Below are 25803 nucleotides of genomic sequence, written 5' to 3'. Positions count from 1 at the left end.
TACCTTGTTCCTAGTTCTGATCTCCCATGTACCGACCCAGCCTGCCCTTGGGCCCTTCGCTCTCTGGAATACTGATCTCGGCTTTACCTTGCTCTCCACACCTCTCCTACCTTGACCTTGGCAATAGTACTTCCCATGCTCCGGACCACACCTGCATGGGACCCGGCAAGTATACGTTTATTCTGATCTCTCCTGTCGCTGATGCCCCAGAGCCCATGCAACTAATTGGCAACAGGCTGTCCTCTTCAGAGAAACAGCGTCGCTGATCTTCCGGACTCTGCTTGTACTGTGGTAATCCTGGTCATTTCGTTCCACACTGCCCACTCAAGGCCAGATCCAAGTCAGGAAACGCCAACTCCCATTGAAGCCCAGAGGAGTCTCTGTGGGAACGCTCTCTAAATCCTCTACCACCAAGGAAACTTTACCTAGCAGAATTTTGATTTCAGTATCGCTTTTGGCTCCAGGGATCTCGGTTGCTGCCCCAGCATTTATCAACTCCAGTTCCGGAGGGAACTTTATAGATCAAGGGGTCTATGCACTAAGCAGAGGAAAATTGCATTCGCCAGGGTTTGAATTCGCCATGTTTTTGGCGTGTTAACCTCGCTGTATGCAGGAAGGACCGAATCCCTGGCGAATGAATGCTCCACCACCATTTGAAATAATGGCTAGTAACCGGTGGCGAGACAGCTGCCTGGCGAGAAGCTGCCGAGAAGCCGTCCCCTGCCGAGATGTGTCTGCAGCAGAGAGAGATCCGCCGCTCTCTCTGCGCAAACATCGGCACATTAAAAATTATTTTAAATCCAATTTTATTCATAGTGTACATGTGCAGGGGGTCTCCGGAGCTGAACAGCATTGGTAGCTCATAAAGGGGCCTGTATCTCGGGAAGCAGGGGGTCCCCGGACCTAAAACCAAAGCGGTTCAGCTCTGGAGACCCTCTGCACATCTACACTATGAGTAAAACACACATATAAATAAACAATCATTCCTTACCTTTGCGGCTATGTGCTATGGTAGCGAAGCAGCATGAATGTATTTTTAATAATAGTGTACTGTGAGCAGGGTTCCCCTGAGCTAAAACGCATTGCTGTGTGGACCAGGGACCCCCTGCTTCCCGAGTTACAGGCCCCGGTATGTGTCATCGGGTGGCAGTGTATCCGGCATCTTTATAGCGTGCCATACGCGACGTGCCCGCTATAAAGATGGCGGCGACACTGTCACCGATGCCCCAAACCGGGGCCTGTAACTCGGGAAGCAGGGGGTCCTTGAGCCACAAATCAATGCAGTTCAGCTCAGGGGACCCCCTGCTCCCGCACAATATTATTAAAATACATTAATGCTGCTTCATTACCATAGCGGATAGCCGCTAAGGCAATGAAGGGGTTAAGGCATAATAGCATGTTTATTGGGGACAATTGCCCCCAATAAACATTGCAATAAACAACATACACCCCCTGTGTATTTAAAATACATAAAGAACAATCAATACAATAAATACATATAGTACTCACCCATGTCCGGCTGACAAGATGAAGGCCATCCTCATCTTCATCACCGTCCATGCCCCTACCGATGCTGCAAAACATGAACAAGAATGAAAACAGCCAATGTAATATCCCCAAACCCCTTAATCACCAAAGCGGTTATTAACTGCTACAGTCATTAAGGGGTAACCCACCCTCACCCACCACTCGGGAGGCCTACATACCCTCCCCTACTAACCCCCCACCCCGTGAGGCCTAACCACCCTCACCCACTACCCAGCAGGGAGGCCTACCCACATACCCTTGGGGCCAATACCCCCTTCCCCCACCCCCAGTACCCACAATAAAAACAATACACAGGCCCACAATAAACATCATTCTATTTATTAAATACATACCTCACCCCCTGTGCCCCCCCATAAATACATGATTTCTTCTTTGACATACGGGGTTCATACCCCAGGCCCACGTGAGTCCCCGGTGGGCCTGACGGGTCACCTCACAGACCTACAGGTTACCAGCAACTTGTTTCATACAGGTTCTGGAGGCCTGTTGGTGGGTCCCGCCAGGCGCCATGGCCCACCAGGTGGTCTCCGCGGGTCACCGTGGGCCACAATTGGGTCCCCACGGTAGGCCCGCGGATGTCTGGGAGCACCGGGTCAGACCCACAGGTGTCTGAGGGGCCTCGGGTAGTTCCAACGGGGGTCTGGGGACCCACGGGTGGGCACTACGGGTCCGTGGTTCCCCCACAGATGTGGGGCCACCGGTTCTTCCCCACACACTACGGGTCCGCGGTGCCCCCACACAGGTGGGGCCAACGGTTCTTCCCCGCAGGTGTCCCCCGTGGACCACGCAGCCTGATACCCATGAGAAGCCCGAGTATACCGCAGGTGGTCTCCAGAGGTCCCTCGCAGAACCAAAAGGAACAAACCCTGTATGTTAAAAAAATAAACCTGACCTATACATTAAATACATCAATTCCTCCCCCCCCCCACACATACAATACAATAATGTGCAAAATAACTATTATCCAGATATGGATAATAGATTATCTGACTATTATTAAACACATTAACTAGCATAATAACATTAATAAAGTTCTACTTACCTCATCAATAAGAAGCCCCCTCGCCAGCAACACCCTTGTCCTCCGTTGCCAATAAAATACATAGCCAATACATAGCAATTACATTCTGCGATTGTATACATGATGCATACAATCTATGCACCATGTACACTCTTCAAATCAATGTTAACAATACAATATTTAAAACAAAATACCATTAAATACAAACAAGTATACTATTAAACCCAAGCAAGTCACCATAAATCAATTAGCATTCATTAATCACATCCCAAAACAATTAAAATACCATTCATACCAATTACACAATTAACTATTGCAGTCGTTAAACAGAACAAGTTATCATCAGACAAAATATAAGTACACCAAAAAATACAATATACAAAAGCAAGCCTCATCATGACCTAAAGTACACCATACAAGACCAAAAATTACATCTATCTAATTCGAAAATACATTACACACACATTTATGCATACCAGCATAGCCAAAATCATTTTAAATAATGCAAAACGAGCTTTTCCAACAAAATCATTTCTTACCCTGTATGTATATATCGATCTAGACATACATACATACATACATACAGTGGCAAGAAATGATGTTCCAAAAAATAAAAATAAAAACACATGTAAAGAAACAAATAAACATGTACAAATTTAAAAAAATAAAATTTCTTTTGTTCACTTACCATTACTAGACCCACTCACCGACTCCCATTGAACAGTTTACTCTTGAACCAATCCATACACAGGAACCCATAAAATAATAAACCATAAAATAATAAACCTTAAAATAAGAAACCAAAACAATCCACGGGTCTTCTATTTGTAATCCATCTTCATCTGTATTCTTCTTTCTTGTATCTTCTTCCGCTCTCATCCGGGGTCTTCTTTTCTTCGGCCACGCCCTGGTCTTCTTTTTCTTCCGGAGGTCCTTCCTCCTCAGTACCTGCCTTCAAAATGAGACGACATAGGCTTTTATAGGCCTATGACGTCACATTTTCGTCATATGGTTCCCACGGCCCTGATTGGGCCGTGAAAACCATGTGATTTGGGGGGGAAAATTTCATTTTGATGACGTCATTTAAAGGCAATGATGCCAGCCAATCAGAATGGCTGAACTTCAATTGCCTTTAAGATGATGTCATGAAAAGCAAGATGGCCGGCCTCACATGGTACGGTAGCCAATCAGAGCGTGGGAACTACATCCCTACTCTGATTGGCTCTAGTAGACCATGTGACAGAGGCTTGGGGGAGAACGGATGTGATGTCATTGAAAGCCTGTCACATGGTACTAGAGCCAATCAGGGCTGTTCACAAGCCCACTATCTAGTTAGGCATGCCCTCGAGCATATCAGCGCTGATATATTAATGATCAGCGCTGATATAGGGGACTATGCGTTGACAGTTATATGTTCTACCCTATATTACCTTCTTTAGTTTGTTCTGCCGGAAGGGGGGTGTGGGAGGGTCGGATCCAAGGAGATTTTATTTCACGGCACTTGCCTTTCAAGGATTCGCACCCATTAGCTGTCTGTTCTGGCTTACAAGAGCATTATCGGCGGTGTTTACCCATGCTTGCCTAATTGGACAAATTGGTCACATAACACTGCTTATTGAGGCTCCAAGTATTATATAATTGGCTGTGCATCTCCTATTAGCATTATACCTACCTGCCTACTCCTTTACCTTGTTGCTTTAAGGGTAAGGGGTCTGTGTAGGGGACGGAGACACTGCACGGTACTTGCCTTTGATGTGGGAACCCGTCAGCATCAGCTGATACACCGGCGGTTCATTGAGTTACCGGAGTCTGAAACTATTCTGCGCTGTATGTTTACCATTGACTTAGAGCCTGTACTGTGTATTTTCATGTGCATACACGGGAGATTAACCTGATACACTATTGCGCATGACTAGACATTGATGCAGATATATATACCTACTGAAACGTGGGGCTACACCAACCGCAGTACATGGAACTTACCTGAACACTGCAGGAATCAGCCGTAAAGCCCACTACCCATCATATAATACTAGCACAATCACGCAGTGCCTATCATGCATTTTGTTTAATACCTATGTAATGCGGCAGCTCTCACACCCACTGTACAGTATTTAACTGTCTCTACCAACCCTATTAACTTTGATGGTCCACACTCTATACTAGTCCTCCCTGGAGACTAGTTTAGATGCATTCCAGACAATTATCACAACCCCAAGTAACTAGCCTAATAGCCAAACCAAGACCACAATATACCTTATTGCACTAGGTTGGCAAAGCATGCACTAATACCCTATTGTGGGCTACGTACCTTCTACCATATTGTGCATACTGTGTCTCCCTCTTTTGGTTGGTCTAAACAGCGTTAGGGGTATTACCACTAGCAGTGTGTACCTCAAGTGTTATCTTCATAGCCTGACTATTAGGAAGTACAGGGTTACACGCTGGCTCCTTATCATGAGTAGTTACATAGATTGAATATACCCTCGCATTTGTTGCCCAGGATTATTAAAACATGTATATCTTACCTATTCTACTATTATAGCGTGTCTACCATTATACGCTCTGATACATATACACAAGGATAAGATAGTGACTAGATAGTGGTCCCACTATGGCCCCTTCCTATATCTATAGGCAGCTATACAAATATAGCACAAGATCCTCAATATCAATCAAGGATCTCCATATGTACTATCAACTTAACTACTTAGAGTTATGTTATTAACCCCCCTTTTTTATTCATTGGTTATTAATAAAGTATTTTAACTAAATCATTATACATATAGCAGTGATAGAGTGCTTGCATACTAGGTTTCCTTTTCTTTAGTATACATTCTTGTTCCTACCTAGTGAGCACCTCACCATGGTTCAATAGCACAGCTGTGCGGGTGTTCTGTGTATGTGTATCTGTTTAACGATTGTAATAGTTAATTGTGTAATTGGTATGGATGGTATTTTAATTGTTTTGGGATGTGATTAATGAATGCTAATTGATTTATGGTGACTTGCTTGGATTTAATAGTATACTTGTTTGTATTTAATGGTATTTTGATTGGAATATTGTATTGTTAACATTGATTTGAAGAGTGTACATGGTGCATAGATTGTGTGCATAATGTATACAATGTAAATACAATGTTTTGATTGGCATTTGAGGCTTTAGATTGGAAGATGACATTTGATTTGTTTAGGAAATAGGATTTTATTTAACTGTGGATGATATGGAGAAGTGGTATTTTTATTAGAGCATGTTTTTGATAACCCTTAAACATTTATTTGTATATTGGTTCATCGTGTGTGTATATATAGAGAGTTGCATGATGAAGCCATTGTATAAATGAATGGGTGAAGGGTGGGTATTGGGCAAGGGTGGCTTAACCCCTTACGTACCTTTGCGGTTATTATCCGATATGGTGATTAAGGGGTTAATTGATCGCAGAATGTAATTGCTATGTATTGGCTATGTATTTTGTTGGCAACGGAAGACAGGGATGTTGCTGGCGACGGGGGCTTCTTATTGATGAGGTAAGTAGAACTTTATTTATGTTATTATGCTAGTTAATGTGTTTAATAATGGTCAGATAATCTATTATCCATATCTGGATAATAGTTATTTTGCACATTATTGTACTATATGTGTGTGTGTGTGTGGGGGGGAATTGATGTATTTAATGTATATGTAGGAGGACATGTGCAGAGGTACGCAAGGGAGACTGTTTTAAGGTGAAATTAAAGTAAGGCTTTATTGTGCCCGTTGCTTTAAACACAGCAAAAAAAACAACATATGAGAAATAGTGAGCCAAACAAAACCTGCTCCACTTTGGCATATATGTATCCCTATATTCCAGTCCTTTTTAACTGGGTGGCTACCCAAGCTATTCATCAGTCATATAGATATATATATAGACAACAGTCATTTGAAAATAAAGTCTTTTCTGTTTGCTGGGTTGTTGCCTTTTCTCCGACTAATCAGCATCCAGGTTTAGAAGTCTTATTTGTCAGCTCCAGACATCTGTGTTCTCTCCGTCAGTCTCACCTGGGAGACTCAGGAACCTCTGGTCTTTTTCTAACACCTCCAATCAACCAGGTGCTGGTCAATTAACCAGCATACTGCTGGATTAGAGGCAAGTTTTCTGAACAGGGTAAGTCCCCTGTTACAGTATAGGTCAGGTTTATTTTTTTAACATACAGGGTTTGTTCCTTTTGGTTCTGCGGTATACTCGGGCTTCTCACGGGTATCAGGCTGCGTGGTCCACGGGGGACACCTGCGGGGAAGAACCGGTGGCTCCACATCTGTGGGGGCTCCGCGGACCCATAGTGCCCACCCGTGGGTCCCCAGACCCCCATGGGAACCACCCGACGCCCCTCAGACACCTGTGGGTCTGACCTGGGGCTCCCAGACATCCACGGGCCTACCGTTGTGGCCCACGGTAACCCGCGGAGACCACCTGGTGGGCCATGGTGCCTGGCGGGACCCACCAACAGGCCTCCAGAACCTGTATGAAACAAGTTGCTGGTAACCTGTAGGTCTGTGAGGTGACCCGTCAGGCCCACTGGGGACTCACGTGGGCCTGGGGTATGAACCCTGTATGTCAAAGAATAAATCATGCATTTATGGGGGGGCACAGGGGGTGGGTTATGTATTTAATAAATAGAATGATGTTTATTGTGGGCCTTTGTATTGTTTTTATTGTGGGTACTGGGGGTGGGGGAAGGGGGTATTGGCCCCAAGGGTATGTGGGTAGGCCTCCCTGCTGGGTAGTGGGTGAGGGTGGTTAGGCCTCACGGGGTGGGGGGTTAGTGGGGGAGGTTATGTAGGCCTCCCGAGTGGTGGGTGAGGGTGGGTTAACCCCTTAATGACTGTAGCGGTTAATAACCGCAATGGTGATTAAGGGGTTAGGGGAAATTACATTGGCTGTTTTCATTTTTGTTCATGTTTTGCAGCATCGGAGGGGGCATGGACGGTGATAAAGATGTGGATGGCCTTCATCGTGTCAGCCGGACATGGGTGAGTACTATATGTATTTATTATATTGATTGTTCTTTATGTATTTTAAATGGGCAAATTCACTATTATCCATATGTGGATAATAGTAATTTTGCACATTACTATACTGTATGTGTTAAGGGTGGTGTATGTATGTGAATTGGTACTGCAGGCCTGCGAGGAACACCCAAGGGCCCCCGCCGGCCTATAGTATCATTGATGTGCATGTTAGGGGGGTATAGGGGTTGTTGCAGATATATTTATATATATATATATTTATTTATTTAGTGTGGGGCTGTTGTGTGTTTTGTTTTTTAATTGTAGGTAGTGGGGGTGGGTGAAGGGGGTATTAGCCCCAACGGTGGTTGTTAAGGGCTTGCGAGTGGGTAGCGGGACGGCTTAACCCCTTTGTGACCGTAGCGGTATTAACCGCTAAGGCCATAAAGGGTTAAGTGCACCCGCAACCCCTCCCACCCCCCGCAAGACCTAAACAAACACCAAGGGCCAAATACCCCCTTCAGCTCCCCCCCCGCTACCCACAATAAACCTGGCACAGCTGGTTAACCCTTTCATTGCCTTAGCGGTTAGCCGCTAAGGTAATGAAGTGGGCTTTAAATGCATTTTTCCTGCCTTGGATGCATGCCGGGGGGCTCCGTGCTGGTTTTTTCTAAGTGCCGTTCCGCCGCTTATCCGCAGCCACTCACCAGCAACTTGCTTACTTTTTGTGGCGTGCCAGATTGCCGTGAAAAACACCATTCTAAAGTGGTGCAAAGCTACTCGCCACTACTAGAATTGAGCGTGGTTGAAAAAATGGCTAGTTGCCACAAAAAGTGCCTTTTCAGCGCGCCGATGGCGAAAAAAAAAACAAACCGCCAAACACTTGGTGTTTTTTTTTAATTTTGCCAAGTTTTCGCCCCTTACTGAATAGGGGTATGCATTTTTGGCGTGAAACGGGCGAGAAGTGCCTTTCTGCCGCTTACTACATGAGGCCCCAAGGGTTCGCTATGAGGAATAACATCCCGCTGGAGAGGAAGAAGACCCCGGTGAGACTTGAGGCCATTGACGGACGTTCCCTGCAGCCTGCATTCATCGTCCTACAAACCATCGAGTTGTCCCTCCTGGTTGAGCAGACCCAAAGAGAGAAGATCTCCCTGGATGTCATCCACTCTCCATCAGCCGAGATCATTTTGGACCTTCCATGGCTTCGACGCCATAATCCACATATCGATTGGATCAAACCAGAACCCATCTCTTGGAATCAGCAGTGCTCCACAACCTGTGAAGTACCATGACAAACTATCTGCAGTGTGAGGAACCCCAAGGAGGTACAGGCATACCCCACATTAACGTACGCAATGGGTGCATGTATGTAAAGCGAAAATGTACTTAAAGTGAAGCACTACCTTTTTTCCACTTATCGATGCATGTACTGTAATGCAATCGTCATATACGTCCATAACTGATGTAAATAATGCATTTGTAACAGGCTCTATAGTCTCCCCGCTTGCGCGCAGCTTCGGTACAGGTAGGGAGCTTGTATTGCCGATCAGGACGTGCTGACAGGCGCATGCGTGAGCTGCCGTTTGCCTATTGGGTGATATGTCCTTACTCGCGAGTGTACTTAAAGTGAGTGTCCTTAAACCGGGGTATGCCTGTACTGAACACTTTACCGAGCTGTTATTCGGCCTTCAGAGACGTCTTCGATAAAATCAAGTCAGAGGTCCTTCCTCATCACCGACCTTTTGATTGCCCTATAGATCTCTTGCCTGGGTCTGTTCTTCCTAGAGGACGATCATACCCCCTCTCCCTTCTGGAGACTAAAGCCATGTCGGATTACATTAGAGAGAATCTCAAGAAAAGGTTAATCAGGAAATTTTCTCCAGCTGGGGCAGGGTTCTTCTTCGTCAAGGAAAAGGACGGTCCCCTTCATCCATGCATCGAATACGAGGGTTAAACAAGATTACGATTAAAAAACGATATCCCTTACCCTTAATATCCGAATTGTTCGATCGTCTCCAAGGAGCAATCATCTTTTCCAAATTGGATCTACGCGGCGCATATAATCTGGTGAGAATTCGACAAGGTGATGAATGGAAGACTGCCTTCAATACCAGAGACGGTCACTATGAATACCTAGTTATGCCGTTCGGCTTGTGTAACGCACCTGCGGTCTTCCAGGATTTCGTAAATAAAATATTGAGGGATCTTCTCAATGTCTTTCTCATCGTTTATCTCGACGATATTCTGATTTTTTCAAAAAACTTTCCCGAACACATTGAACAGGTCAAGCAGGTACTACTACGCCTTCGTCAGAACCACCTCTATGCTAAATTGGAGAAATGTCACTTTCATCAATCCTCTACTACGTTCTTGGGTTACATCATCTCCGAGTTTGGAAATGCTCATCATGAGTACAATTTCTTTTCAACCGTACAAACTGGTTGAAAGGAATATTATCAATCCAAGGTTTAAAATGCCAGCTAGACGGATGGATGTATGAATTCACATTCGTCTCCTTGAAGAAGGTCTTAGTGCAAATCTGGTCAGCATCAATGAAGATTTCAAGATCAAGGTAATGTACTGATAAATCACTATTCTCTCCGCTAAACTTCAAATTAAATGTGTTGTCATTTAGTTTAGCAATATATTCCAGGAGGGAACACTCATCACCATCCCAGATAATTATAACATCATCTATGTACCTCCTCCATGTTATTAACTGATGAGGAGGTGCACTTTCCACAGTCAGTTTTTCCCACCACCCCATATACAAGTTTGCAAATGAAGGGGCGAAGTTTGTACCCATGGTGGTACCATTTATCTGTAAATAATAATCCGATTCAAAAAGAAAATAATTATGGGTTATATGAACTCTATAGATCGTAATAGAAACCCAATCTGTGTTGGCTCTATCAGGTTACAGGAGTCCAAAAAGTATTTAACAGCTGTGCAACCCGTGTGATGGGGAATGCACGTGTACTGAGATTGAACATCTAACGTTGCCAGTCTATAGCCCGGCTTCCACGAGATTTGTTGTAGTATTTGTAAGACCGCTGTTGTATCTTTGAGGTATGATGGTAACTCAGCAACTAATGGCTGTAAATAAAAATCCAAATACTGGGACAGTTTTGACGTTAGTGAATTAATGCCCGAAATAATGGGACGCCCTGGAGGATTGGTGAGTAATTTGTGGATTTTTGGGATGTGATAATATATAGGAACAGTGGGAGAAGAAATAAATAAAAAAAATCATATTTGTTTTTATACAGAGTGCCTTGTTTAAGTGCCTCATCAAGTAGCTCTTTTAAAGAGAGAAGAAAGTCTGAAGTCGGATACCTTTTTAATTTTTTATAGGAGGTCAGATCCGACAGCAACCGTTCTGCTTCTGCACAATAATCCTGTCTATCTTGTATGACTATACCCCCCCCCCACCCCTTTGTCTGCCTCACGGACTACAATACTAGTATATAGTCGCAAGTTTTTTTATAGACTGTCCTTCACTAGATGTCATATTTAAATGACCATTTTTCTTTAGGGAGGCCTGCACGCAAATCTGCCTGAATTCCTGTTCAAGCAGTTTGCCAAACAAATCGACATATTGTCCTTAAGAGTGATGAGGGTAAAAATGGATTTTGGTTTATAGCCAGAAGGTAAAATTTTAATGTCATTAACAATTTGACCTTCAGTGTGATTTTCTTGCAAGAGACTACTCAGGTCTCTATATACTTGTTGGTCAATGGGATCACTGAACAAATTCGTAGATACTGGTAATGGTTCTCCTTCATTATTTCCCATGTCCTTGCTATTAGCAAAGTGCCTGTGCAATGTTAATTTCCTCAGATATTTTTGAAGATCCACATACAGCTCGAATTCAATAGGATTCAATAGGCTGTCGGAGCAAATGTCAGACCTTTGGAAAGTACATTGCACAGTTGTATGTCTATCTTAAAGGATGAGAGATTAAAAATACCTTTGGACCTTAGTATCTCCGGCCCCGGGTATCTTTCTTGGACGGGAGGCTTTTCCCCCCCTCTCTTCTCCCTCCTACATGTGATCCTTTTTGAGTAGTTGATCTCGTTCGGGGTCTCAACGGGAGATGTCCAAGTTTAGATCCAATCCCCTTAAAAAAAAGCAGGTTAGGACATTTCTAGGCATTATAGGTTACTACAGGCGATTTATACCCCATTTTGCAACCCGGCTTTCAGATTTAGTAAAAACAAGGGCACCCGATGTGGTCAAATGGAGCAGTGGTGCGGAGACTGCATTTTTAGACCTACGTACAGTGCTCTGTAGTCACCCAGTCTTGGTAGCCCCGGATTTAGCAAAAGATTTTTTTCTGCAAAAGGATGTCTCCGAAGTAGGTCTCGGAGCTGTCCTGTCCCAGTTTGTAGGAGATGAGGAACACCCGGTCTTGTATTTAAGTCGCAAATTGTGTCCCCGCGAACAAAGATACGCCACGGTAGAAAAAGAATGTTTGGCCGCAAAGTGGGCAACGGACACTTTAAAGTATTACCTATTAGGCAGATCTTTTACCCCCATTACAAACCATGCACCCTTACATTGGATGCATTGAAACAGAGAAAAGAACTCTAGGGTTACCTGCTGGTTTCTGTCATTACAACCCTTCGATTTAATAGTGCAGCATCAGCCGGACATACTGCATGGTAATGCGGATGCACTTTCTAGGGTGCACAGTCTCGGTGCATGGGCCGCTCCACACGGTAATGTTACGCTGTGGAGGGGGAGACGTGACAGTCATAGACTCTGTATACATTAGTAGGAGGTGGCAGTATGCCTGCTTTCCAGCTGATTAAGCAGTCCACAGGTGATCCTAATTAGTAAGCTCACCTGCCTTTAAAAAGAGGAAGAGGAAATGCCTCTGGGGCAGCAGTCCCTCTCAGACACTGAGAGAGGACAGAGGAGAGCTGACAGACAGACCAAATATTGCTGATCTGGTCTAGCTTAGCTAACCAGCCTGGTTGATTGGCTTAACCTTGTTTAGTTAGCTTCCCTAACGGGGATAGGCTTTGTTTATGTTTTATTTTACTTAAAGGGACAGAGCACCCATTGTTTTTGTTATATTTTTGGACAAATAAGTCCACCAGCATATCATTTCACCAGAAGAATTGTGTTGTCTCCTCACTAACCACAGTCATCTTGCCAAAAAAAAAAAAAAAAATAATACTTGTGAGAACATTCACGTGTCTTAGACAGGTCTGCAACCCTGCTTTTCACCATTATCTCAAAGCATACAATAAAAAAATTGGTGTATATAGCGTTAAAAAATCTTGTGCAGTGACAATAATATTATAATGTGATAGTGCACACAATAAAATATTAATATATAATAATAAACTTAGGCTGCCAGGTGATACCAACTCCAAGACAGGTTGGAAAAACAAGACAAATAATAAACAATACAGACCGGCGCCAATTAGTCCAAGGTGATACTAATGTCCAGCACTGAAAGAGTCTTATAATAGTAGATGGCTGCAGTAGTATCTTCACAGCTTGTCTTCAATGATTGGACTCCATATATATGTGCATGGAAGAAAAAACAGACAAAGAAAACATATCATAGTGCAGTATGCAAATAACCAACATGCAGGACAAACAGGACAAGACAAACACTACATAAAACAGGCAAGGCTGACTAATCCTACAATAAAGTATTTATTAACACAATTAAAATGATGAGGTAGCACACGTGGGATCCGGTGGGTAAAACCGGAATCCTACTTACAGGACTGCCACAGGACATAAGCAGGGGTGCAAGGATAGATGGTAACCGGCAGCAGCTCCGTTTTTTTCAGTCTTTAGACCTCCAGGGATTTCTTTCTCTCCGTGACCGGAAGCGCGTCACACCACGCGGCTTGACGGATCTCGTGGAGCTCCGGGTGCTGTCTGTCAACCTGAATCCGTAAATCCACTGCTAGAAGGCGGGTGCAATCGCCGAATTTCCTTTCACTTGGCTGCAAGGCTCCCCTAGTAACTACCAGTCCTCTGCCACACTCAAAATACAAATCTGCCCAACGCGTTTCGTGCGCATGCGCACTTCTTCAGGGGATAATGGATACTGGGCATGTATGACTTAAATACTGACAGAACTCTTCTAATTGGATGTTGTAGCTAAAACCTACCATGGGATTGGTTCAAGCTACTGTCAGTCATGCCCTCAAGAACAATCAGCCTTACTAATACAAACAAAACTCACAATGACAAAAAACCTGATAAAATATTAAAATTGCAATGGAAGATATATGCACAAATATTAAACTAAACACAACATATTAATCACATAATTATAGTTACATAATGACCAATAAAAATACTTACAAATGGTACTAATACATGTTAAAATTATAAATAAATAATTTAGTAATTTAATAATTCAGGAACTATTATCTATGTTAAAAACACTTTATAATCATTTTAAAAAAGCTCCTAGGTCAAATTCAATGTTCAAGCCATTCGGAGAGGGTATGACTCACGTCTACTGATCTGCTTGAGCTGATCGCCCCCTCTCCAACTGACCCGCACATTTTCAATGGCCTTACATTTAAGTCCGACCGGATTTTGGTTATGATGAATTAAAAAATGATGTGAAACACTGTGTGTAATGAGCCCTTTCTTTATATTATATATATGCTCATATACTCTCCTCTGATAGCACCTCCCTGTGCGGCCTACATACTGAAGGCCGCACGGGCACTCGAGTAGATAGATCACAAATGAAGTGTGACATTAATGTGAGACTTGATGTTATATGTTTTTAATGTCACATTTGATCTAAATATTTTAGCATTATCACTATAAGAACAAGCTGTACACCTGGTACATTTAAAAAAAACCTTTTGATACATTTGCTGACAAAGATTCACCATGATCCAAGGGGCAACTAGGTGCCAACCTTGATTTCAAATTGGATGCTTTGGTGAAAATAATTTTGGGTTTAGCTGGAAGGCAATGTGCTAAAGTGCTATCACACAAAAGAATGGGCCAATGTTTGTTTATAATTTGTCTAATCTTGGGGGCCATCTCGTTATATTGGGTTACAAAGGCTAAACCACCACTAAATTCACTCTCTTTCGCTGTTTTTTTATATTCTAGGAGACTGTTTCTATCTATACGATCTACCTGTTGGGAGGCTTCTGCAAGCAATTTCTCGGAATATTTTCTTGCCTTAAATTTATCTTTTAACTCACTAGCCTGAATAGCGTACTCCTCTTTGTTGGAGCAGTTACGCTTAAGGCGTGTGAGTTGTCCCTTAGGGATATTACGAATCCAACCGGGGTCATGTTGACTATCCGCTCGTAAATAGTTATTTGCCTGTACGGATTTGAAAAATGTCTTCGTTTGAATTTTATTATTATCAGCTGTGATTTTGAGGTCCAAAAACTCTATGTGATGTTTATTGTGATTAAATGTAAATGAAAGATCCCTATCATTATTATTTAAATAAACAAAAAATTGTTCTAGCTGTTCTTCGCTACCAGACCAAACAAAAATCACGTCATCTATGAAACGGCGCCAGAGCACCAGGTGTGCCCCAAGAGGACAGTTGTTCCAAATAAAATCTTCTTCCCAACTGTCCATAAAGATATTAGCATAACTTGGGGCAAACCTGGTACCCATCGCCGTTCCACACACCTGCAAATAAAATTGTGAATTAAACTGAAAATAATTGTGTGTTAAAATAAAACGTATGCTGTCCAACAAAAATGACTTACGAACTGATGAAGTGGCAGTGTCTGACTCCAACAAGCGTGATACTGCTTGCACCCTTTAAGATGGTTAATGGTGGTGTAAAAAGATGTTACATCAGCAGTCACCCAGATGTAGTCAGACTGCCAGTCCAAGTCCCTCAATATCTGCAAGACATTAGTCGTGTCACGCAGATAAGATTTGGCTTGACAAACTAAAGGCTGTAAATGATAATCAATAAACTGAGATAAATTTGACGTGAGTGATGATATACCCGATATGATTGGTCTGCCAGGGGGAAAACTAATATTCTTGTGTATTTTAGGGATAAAATAAAAAATGGGTGTACGTGAAAAAGGTGAAGATAAAAACTCTGACTCTGTAATTGTAATAGCTCCATCCTCGAGACCTTTACTTAGGAGCATTTTATACTCCATTTCGTATTCACTCAGAGGATCTTTAGTGAGGGGGAGGTAAGTGGTGGTGTCCCCAAGTAATCTCATGGATTCTTGTATGTAATACTCTGTGTCCATCACCACTATACTTCCCCCTTTGTCAGCAGGTTTTATAACAATTACCTGTCTTGGAGTTGGTATCACCTGGCAGCCTAAGTTTATTATTATATATTAATATTTTATTGTGTTCACTATCACATTATAATATTATTGTCACTGCACAAGATTTTTTAGCGCTATATACACCCATTTTTTTTCTTGTTTCGTTTTCCAGCGTAGGTGTAGCAGCTTTAAACACTCTATCACTATGAGCACTTTATTTTTTTCTAGAACACGTAGGAATATAGACGTGGACCTTATATTTCAAGACCCTCACTCAGTACACAGAGTAGAACCCAAGGTGGCAGATTTCCATCCAATAATGGTCCAATTAGAAAGGTCACTGATTGCAGAGAGCAAACAGTGGTGGGAAGTTACCACTCTTAGTAAATACTTGGAGAACCATCGGATCCCTAGAGGACTTAGAGTCCAAAAAGTTCCAACAGTGGACACCCAAAATATACCATTCATGCAGGAATGGAATGATATTTTAGATAATTGTTCTTTTGCATTGATGAAGTTGCTAATACATCAACGTAAAAAAACATTAGTACAATTAGATGAAGAAATTGGAGATTTGAAAATTCAACTTGAACCCTTTTTAAGCAATAAAGAATTGCAAGAACTCAAACCTATAGTTAAAAAGAGGTTGGATCAAATTGAAATTGAAATAGTTGGTACAAAACAGAGTAAATTTTTTAGGGACAAAACAGACTATGATACTGGTCGCCAAAGAACCTGGAATAAAAAAAGTAAAGCTGATCAGGTTCAAAATGAAGATCGTAATCCAAAAAATAGTAATCAGCATTTGGGAATTAAACGAAGCAGACCAGATAATAGCAATATAGTCCCTACTGATAAACATAAATCTAGAGATAACTATAGAATTAAGAAACCTCATCATTTACCTCTTTTGCCAATCCCTATTTCTATTCCACAACCACAGAGGGTGTTACCTCAGCATAACACCAACCAGTATCTAAAGCAGAAACAGGCCAAAGAGATTTATGATGCGCAATTGGCGGCAAAACAAGACGTAGTTTTGACCAACAATAAGTATCATGTACTTTCGGAAATCGAATCAGAAAGTGAGCCAGATAGTGTCTCCTTTACTCCACTACCTACACAAGGAGCAAAAACAAGCTTTTCTTTTTTAGAGTGGAGAAAGGAGAGAGAACACATTTTTCCACAGGTAGAGATAATAAAAACACATACAGAACCCCAGCCTCCTTTAAATTACAAAAAAAGAAAAAATGCACCAGAGGAACCAGGGGAGGTGTTGATAGACATAAATTGAAAGATGGTTGTCTAACTAAAAACATTTTCGACATCAGTAAACATCAACTCACCAATGTGGAAAGGAAAGTTTTAGGCAAAGGTCTTACATTTGCACCTATCTGTGGGCCTAATAGTTTTAATCTCCATATTGATGTACACAAATTTGCACGTAAATTGGCATTAAAAAAGTATTTAATTAAAGATCCAATTACTAAGCAAATGGAATCACAACATAATGAGCCTATAACAACCTCTCCCCAATCGAAGAAGGTTTTTAAGTCACGATCAACTTTTTACCCTAAATTTGCGCAAGGTCACCTGGTCAATACATTTGTTGACATAGTCACTAAGGATCTAGAAAACAGTAGTAGAACATATAAAATCCAAAAAGATAATATGGATCCTCAAGAGAAAGTGGCATTGCGACAACTGGAAGACAATAAATTAATTGTTATAAAACCTGCTGACAAAGGGGGAGGTATAGTGGTGATGGACACAGAGTATTACATACAAGAATCCATGAGATTACTTGGGGACACCACCACTTACCTCCCCCTCACTAAAGATCCTCTGAGTGAATACGAAATGGAGTATAAAATGCTCCTAAGTAAAGGTCTCGAGGATGGAGCTATTACAATTACAGAGTCAGAGTTTTTATCTTCACCTTTTTCACGTACACCCATTTTTTATTTTATCCCTAAAATACACAAGAATATTAGTTTTCCCCCTGGCAGACCAATCATATCGGGTATATCATCACTCACGTCAAATTTATCTCAGTTTATTGATTATCATTTACAGCCTTTAGTTTGTCAAGCCAAATCTTATCTGCGTGACACGACTAATGTCTTGCAGATATTGAGGGACTTGGACTGGCAGTCTGACTACATCTGGGTGACTGCTGATGTAACATCTCTTTACACCACCATTAACCATCTTAAAGGGTGTCAAGCAGTATCACGCTTGTTGGAGTCAGACACTGCCACTTCATCAGTCCGTAAGTCATTTTTGTTGGACAGCATACGTTTTATTTTAACACACAATTATTTTCAGTTTAATTCACAATTTTATTTGCAGGTGTGTGGAACGGCGATGGGTACCAGGTTTGCCCCAAGTTATGCTAATATCTTTATGGACAGTTGGGAAGAAGATTTTATTTGGAACAACTGTCCTCTTGGGGCACACCTGGTGCTCTGGCGCCGTTTCATAGATGACGTGATTTTTGTTTGGTCTGGTAGCGAAGAACAGCTAGAACAATTTTTTGTTTATTTAAATAATAATGATAGGGATCTTTCATTTACATTTAATCACAATAAACATCACATAGAGTTTTTGGACCTCAAAATCACAGCTGATAATAATAAAATTCAAACGAAGACGTTTTTCAAATCCGTACAGGCAAATAACTATTTACGAGCGGATAGTCAACATGACCCCAGTTGGATTCGTAATATCCCTAAGGGACAACTCACACGCCTTAAGCGTAACTGCTCCAACAAAGAGGAGTATGCTATTCAGGCTAGTGAGTTAAAAGATAAATTTAAGGCAAGAAAATATTCCGAGAAATTGCTTGCAGAAGCCTCCCAACAGGTAGATCGTATAGATAGAAACAGTCTCCTAGAATATAAAAAAACAGCGAAAGAGAGTGAATTTAGTGGTGGTTTAGCCTTTGTAACCCAATATAACGAGATGGCCCCCAAGATTAGACAAATTATAAACAAACATTGGCCCATTCTTTTGTGTGATAGCACTTTAGCACATTGCCTTCCAGCTAAACCCAAAATTATTTTCACCAAAGCATCCAATTTGAAATCAAGGTTGGCACCTAGTTGCCCCTTGGATCATGGTGAATCTTTGTCAGCAAATGTATCAAAAGGTTTTTTTTTAAATGTACCAGGTGTACAGCTTGTTCTTATAGTGATAATGCTAAAATATTTAGATCAAATGTGACATTTAAAACATATAACATCAAGTCTCACATTAATTGTCACACTTCATTTGTGATCTATCTACTCGAGTGCCCGTGCGGCCTTCAGTATGTAGGCCGCACAGGGAGGTGCTATCAGAGGAGAGTATATGAGCATATATATAATATAAAGAAAGGGCTCATTACACATAGTGTTTCACATCATTTTTTAATTCATCATAACCAAAATCCGGTCGGACTTAAATGTAAGGCCATTGAAAATGTGCGGGTCAGTTGGAGAGGGGGCGATCAGCTCAAGCAGATCAGTAGACGTGAGTCATACCCTCTCCGAATGGCTTGAACATTGAATTTGACCTAGGAGCTTTTTTAAAATGATTATAAAGTGTTTTTAACATAGATAATAGTTCCTGAATTATTAAATTACTAAATTATTTATTTATAATTTTAACATGTATTAGTACCATTTGTAAGTATTTTTATTGGTCATTATGTAACTATAATTATGTGATTAATATGTTGTGTTTAGTTTAATATTTGTGCATATATCTTCCATTGCAATTTTAATATTTTATCAGGTTTTTTGTCATTGTGAGTTTTGTTTGTATTAGTAAGGCTGATTGTTCTTGAGGGCATGACTGACAGTAGCTTGAACCAATCCCATGGTAGGTTTTAGCTACAACATCCAATTAGAAGAGTTCTGTCAGTATTTAAGTCATACATGCCCAGTATCCATTATCCCCTGAAGAAGTGCGCATGCGCACGAAACGCGTTGGGCAGATTTGTATTTTGAGTGTGGCAGAGGACTGGTAGTTACTAGGGGAGCCTTGCAGCCAAGTGAAAGGAAATTCGGCGATTGCACCCGCCTTCTAGCAGTGGATTTACGGATTCAGGTTGACAGACAGCACCCGGAGCTCCACGAGATCCGTCAAGCCGCGTGGTGTGACGCGCTTCCGGTCACGGAGAGAAAGAAATCCCTGGAGGTCTAAAGACTGAAAAAAACGGAGCTGCTGCCGGTTACCATCTATCCTTGCACCCCTGCTTATGTCCTGTGGCAGTCCTGTAAGTAGGATTCCGGTTTTACCCACCGCATCCCACGTGTGCTACCTCATCATTTTAATTGTGTTAATAAATACTTTATTGTAGGATTAGTCAGCCTTGCCTGTTTTATATAGTGTTTGTCTTGTCCTGTTTGTCCTGCATGTTGGTTATTTGCATACTGCACTATGATATGTTTTCTTTGTCTGTTTTTTCTTCCATGCACATATATATGGAGTCCAATCATTGAAGACAAGCTGTGAAGATACTACTGCAGCCATCTACTATTCTAAGACTCTTTCAGTGCTGGACATTAGTATCACCTTGGACTAATTGGCGCCGGTCTGTATTGTTTATTATTTGTCATAGCATACAATGCTACCACTGCAGCAAGGGATTTTGGGAAATGGCATGCAAATGAGCACACAGTGCCACTTTTTGTCTCAAGACCACATTACATGGTTAAACCTTAAGTCAATGCTTGCTGCTTTAAACACAGCTTTTAAACATAGCCTGGGATGAGATGCATAAGAGAATCTCAGAATCCTGAGTTACAGGAATGGAGGTGCTTCCGATTGTCAACTCAGGTACACCCCAGGCTCCCAGCAGCGGGGGCTCAGGCCTCCTGTGAGTCACAGGTAAAGCAGAACACCTACACACACCATAGCCACACATCTCCCAGGGGGTGGGGGAAAATGCGCTACACATGAAAAATGAAAATTCACTATAACCTTGAAATTACAGTAACAACCTAGATCTGCCCTCATTGGTACAGTATCAGTGTGTTAAAGGAGAGGTGGCGTTTACTTGACTCTTACATATACATTGTTTTAACACACCATTTCCTGCTTCTGGCACAGTGGCTCCACTCAGCTTGACCAAAAATCTGTCCCTCTATATTTATACAATTATAATATGGATTTCTGTTCCGTATTCATTTATTTCTATGTGTACAGTATTGTGCTACTGTGTCAATTTCAGGTGTTTAAAAAACAGAACACCAAAATGCAATTTTCTGCACTCATATCTTAAGGTGGGAATGGGCGGTACGGTTGGAAGAAATCCCGCCCATGACATGGGTATTCCGAGGTAAACAACGCGTAAAGTGGTCGAATAACGGCCGCTGCATCTGTAGGTTGCTGTGTTATCCATTGACCCAGAGTATAAAAAGTGAATTTGTAATAAGTGTAACCCATCTACCCCCCGGGCGCAGATCAGACCCCTAGGGTGTACTGAGGGCTGATTACATGTGTCTTGGGGGTGCATACCTGCTGGCAACAGGAGGGCCTGAGTCTCCCGCGATGGTATGGGGGACAACAGGGACAGGTTTCTGGGGTTCTTGCCTTCATTTCTTAGTGGTGATACAGCGCCTCCATCTCTGGCAAGCCCTATCAGGGTAGGGTGAAATCCTTCCAGAGAACCCCTCGATGGGGCGAGAGATTTCAGTCTCACTCAAGTCTTTATAAAAGTAGCAACAGTTCCTTTATTGTACATAGCAGCACACAGCAACAGCAATCAGGTACAGCAGGTCTCCTTTCTCCAGACTGTACCCCTTCAGGATGGTCTGGGGGCTTCCAGTTGTTCCCTGCCACAACCCCAAGTCACAGGCACTCAGGGTGGGGCCAACTCTTCCCTCACCCCCTATGCAGGGTGAGGGGCACTGGTCCACCACAGCTCGATAAGCTCTACTCAGGTCCGGCCTGAGCTCCTCCAATTGTAATACATCACTCTCCTGGAATACACTCCTCACTGAACCCAGGACAGAACTCAACTCACTGTCACTGACAGGAACAGGCAACTAAATTTTGACAGCCCTGCCCCTCATGATGTCAGCAGACCCCTCCCATGTGTCTCTTGCATTAGACACAGAGTCAGGGGGTCTACCTTCACCACTCAAGGCAGGGCTTGAGGTGGGGGAAACCCATGATAACTACTGGCAGCCTGCCCTTAGCAGGACTTACACCAGTAGGAGGAAAGACATATAGCCCAAATTCTTACCAGGGCTACATAAGTAATTAGTGAAAATGGGCACAAGCGCAAGAAGAAGTGCAGCGAGCCGTGTGGGAAGTGTGAAGTGCTGGTGCCGTAGAAGATCCCTAAATTTGGACATATTCAGGATGTCCAGTGTTCAAGGTCTCCAGTCCAATTCATATGCAAAGAGCCATGTGGTCACCAATGTGTCAGATCGTGTGGTGAGATCTGCGCCCGAAAGTGCCCTGAAAAGGTAACAGCGGAACTGGAATGTGGTCACACAGCTAAAACATTATGCCGTTTAAAGTCTGAAGCAGAGATAACAGGTCATAAATTAAACTGCAATGTGAAATGCCAAGAAGCCCTGTAGTCATCCTTGCCCTGGAATCTGCAGCATCTGTTTGGAATTAGGATATCATATGAACTCTGAAAAACAGCATGAAATTGTCCTCTTGTGCTCTCATCACTATTAGGAAAAGTATTCAAGGCCACTGCATACTGTACGTGTCTGTGAAAAAAAAAATTCCCTGGCTTTTATAAGTGCAATGAGCCTCTAGCAGAAAATCCTGTGGGTGGGGATACAACCAAATTTTGCTGGAAGTCCAATGACAGAATATCCTGCGACAAACCCTGCAGCAAAGAACTACAAGTGTAGCCACTTATGCATTGGCCTGCGTGGGGAGCCCTGCCCCAAGAAATACAGAAAATGCAATGCCGACGAGGTGACCGATTTGTTCTTTGGCAAAGAACCTGGCACAGAGGCCCGCTTTGTCCAGCTGATGGACTGTCCTCATATCTTTGAGGTGACCGAATTCTCAAAGTGGATGAATCAAGAGGAAGAAGACCAAGTGATCAAATTAAAATCCTGTCCCAAATGTTCAAGAGCCATCAAGCAAAGTTTGAGATATGGCACTTTAAGGGCAGCAAAACATGAAAAATCCTGTATGGTTTTTTTTTTTTTGTAAACTTGTTTTTTATTTGCATTTTTGTTAAGAACAATGGAGAGTGGGGTACATAAAAAGGGGTAGGGTGTTATTTTTGAATTACATATATTTATATCATATATATATAACACCTTTGGTGGGGAGACAATAATGACATCACTGTTGGGACAGCGTATAAAATAACTACTACAATAATTTAACTTAAAAAGACTGGGAGAGGGGAAAAGGAAAAGACGAAAAAAGAATGTCATTGCTTTAGAAATAATTTTCCATATTAACGCACGTGCTATTTGAATACTGATTATTACACTTTTGAATACTGAATACCCTCCAGGCGCACCTCTTCGTTTTATACAGATACGAATCACACCACACCAAGGTTTCCTCAGAAGTTATGTGTTTTTTTCCCCTTCCCCCCCCCCTCCTTCCTTAGCTTATGTGATTTTACAGTACTTCTATTTTGTGTTTTTCAGATTTGGAGAGTTCCCCTAGTAATATATCTATGTCCTATATAAGTTCTCCACGGTTCCCAGACTTCTAAGTATTTCTGATTGTGTCAGTTTGTATCCCCGTCAGTTTTTCCATAAGACAGATCCTCCAGAGTCTCGCTCTTACTGCATCTATAGCTGGTTGTTGTTTCTGTTTCCAGGCCTTAGCTATTTCACATCTGGCGTCTGTATATATGAGTGTCAATAGCTTCTCTTCGTTTTTTTCCATGTTTTCTATTGGTCTACATAGCAATACTTTCCAGGGGTCTAGGGGGAAGACAAACCCAAGAATTGCCTGTGCCATGTCATGTGTGGCCCTCCATAGCTTTGTAACCTTTGGACACGTCCACCACATATGTATGAACGTTCCCTGTTGACCACATCTTCTCGTACACAGTGGGGACATGTTTTTGAAAAATGTGGACAATCTTAGTGGAGTGTAATACCATTGGTGGAGCATTTTGTATGCATTTTCTTTCCTTAGCACACATGTGGAGCTCTTTGCTATCCCCTCAAATATACTATCCCACTCCTCCTGGTCTAGTTGTTCCCCCAACGCCTCCTTCCACTTTGTCATCATTTTGGGTTTTATCACCGTGTCTGTTTTAATATGTTTAATACGTACAGTACCGACACACTTTATTGAAGTGTGGTCGGTACCGCAAGCCGGGAAATCTCCCGGCTTGCTAGTGGCCGCCCCTCGGCGTGCCGCGCGTCATAGACGCGCGGTCACGCGTCATCGGGAGCGTGCGCCCCCTGCACGCGTGTCCAGGGGCTCCCCGAGGGAGCCCTGGTGTCCCGCGATCGCGGGACAGTGGCAGGGGGTTCCGGGGGACCCGGCGGACCCGGCAGCGGTAGGGAGAGCGCCCCGATCGGAGGGCGCTCTTCCGCTGCTTCGGCGCGCGCCCGTCACTCTCGGGCGCGCGCCAGGCTACTGCTGCGGCAGAGAACGGGCAAATGCTCGAATAAACTCTGCCGCAGCAGTATGTTGTATACTTTGGAGATCAGGCCTTTCTTGTCCTCCCCCATGAGGCACATATCCTCAAATATGGTAAAGTCACTATACGGGCCTTCCCTTCATATATGGTCCCTCAGTTGAAGATACCTATGTAACGGGTATTCCACCCCACCCAATCGCAGATATAGTGTGGGTGCGGAGAACATACAATGTTACCAGGTGTGGTGCTTTACCTGTTAGGCTCACAGGAGGGCTGAGCTTCCGCCACGGGGAACCTGGGGCAATTATAGGAATAATAAGAGTAACCTCGTACTCGGTGCAGCGCCTCCACCTGCGATGGCTACCACCAGAGGGGGAGTGATCCTCGCAGGACAATATACAAATACTCGCACACCTTAAGTATGATAACCAATAACGTTTACTTAGGAACTTTAGATACATATACCATCAACATAAATAACAGGTGTATCTCCCTAGAGGAGACACTACTACGGCGTCTCGTAGAACGCAACTTCCTCCCACCGGATGATCCCACCCGTGTCCAGTGACCCACACAATATGTCCCTTTAAATGATATGGATATGTGTGTGACTGCGCAGCTACTAGTCCCGTGTGAGTACTTGGTTGGTGCACTTGTAATGATACCTGCCTGGTGCGGCGGCACCTGGCGTTAAAGGATCTTCTCAAAGGATCAAACGAGCTCCCACACGACATCCAGGATCCACCCGTGTGGTGATCCCTCAGGGGCGATCCCACCCTAAAAATAGTCCAGCTCTCTTTAATGCAGGGAGACTTCAGCCCAAGTCTCTCAGCAGGAACCGCAGCGTCCGCTGTGTCCCTACTAGCAAACGGCTAATGGGGCAGGGTCCCTAACCTAGGGCCTGTTCCTATAGCACTCAGCTACTGGTGACTCAGGGCTATCTGGGGCCTAGGGGAATCTGGCCTAGTGCAGAGAGTCACTGAATCCTGCACCCTACCTCCTTCCCTTAGCTGCTCCGGTCAAACAATAAACAACTGCGTAGAGCCCACGAAATGTATCTATCTCCCTCCTGGGGAGATACTGTAGCCCTATTGGCTCCCTGGAGTCATGTGGCTCTGCCCCTGTGCACCCTGGGGGCTGCTACTGTTGGGAGCTATTCTCCCTTGCGGGGGCCTCGCACGCATGTCTTTTGCGCATGCGCCAACCTCTGTGTTCCTCCCAGTGCTCCGGTGCCCTTGCGCATGCGCAACACACCTAGCAATGGTGGCGCGACCGCGGCCCTAACAACGGCCCAATCGCATCCCCGGCAACCGGCCCGATCGCGTCCCCGGCAACCGGCCCGCTCCCTAAGGTAACGTGTTGCTCGCGCACCTGCCCCCTCACTCCCTCGCGCGGCTGTGCGCTG

Source organism: Ascaphus truei, chromosome 2 (assembly GCF_040206685.1).
Source record: "Ascaphus truei isolate aAscTru1 chromosome 2, aAscTru1.hap1, whole genome shotgun sequence".
NCBI lineage: Eukaryota > Metazoa > Chordata > Amphibia > Anura > Ascaphidae > Ascaphus > Ascaphus truei.
This window is presented reverse-complemented; position numbering follows the sequence as displayed.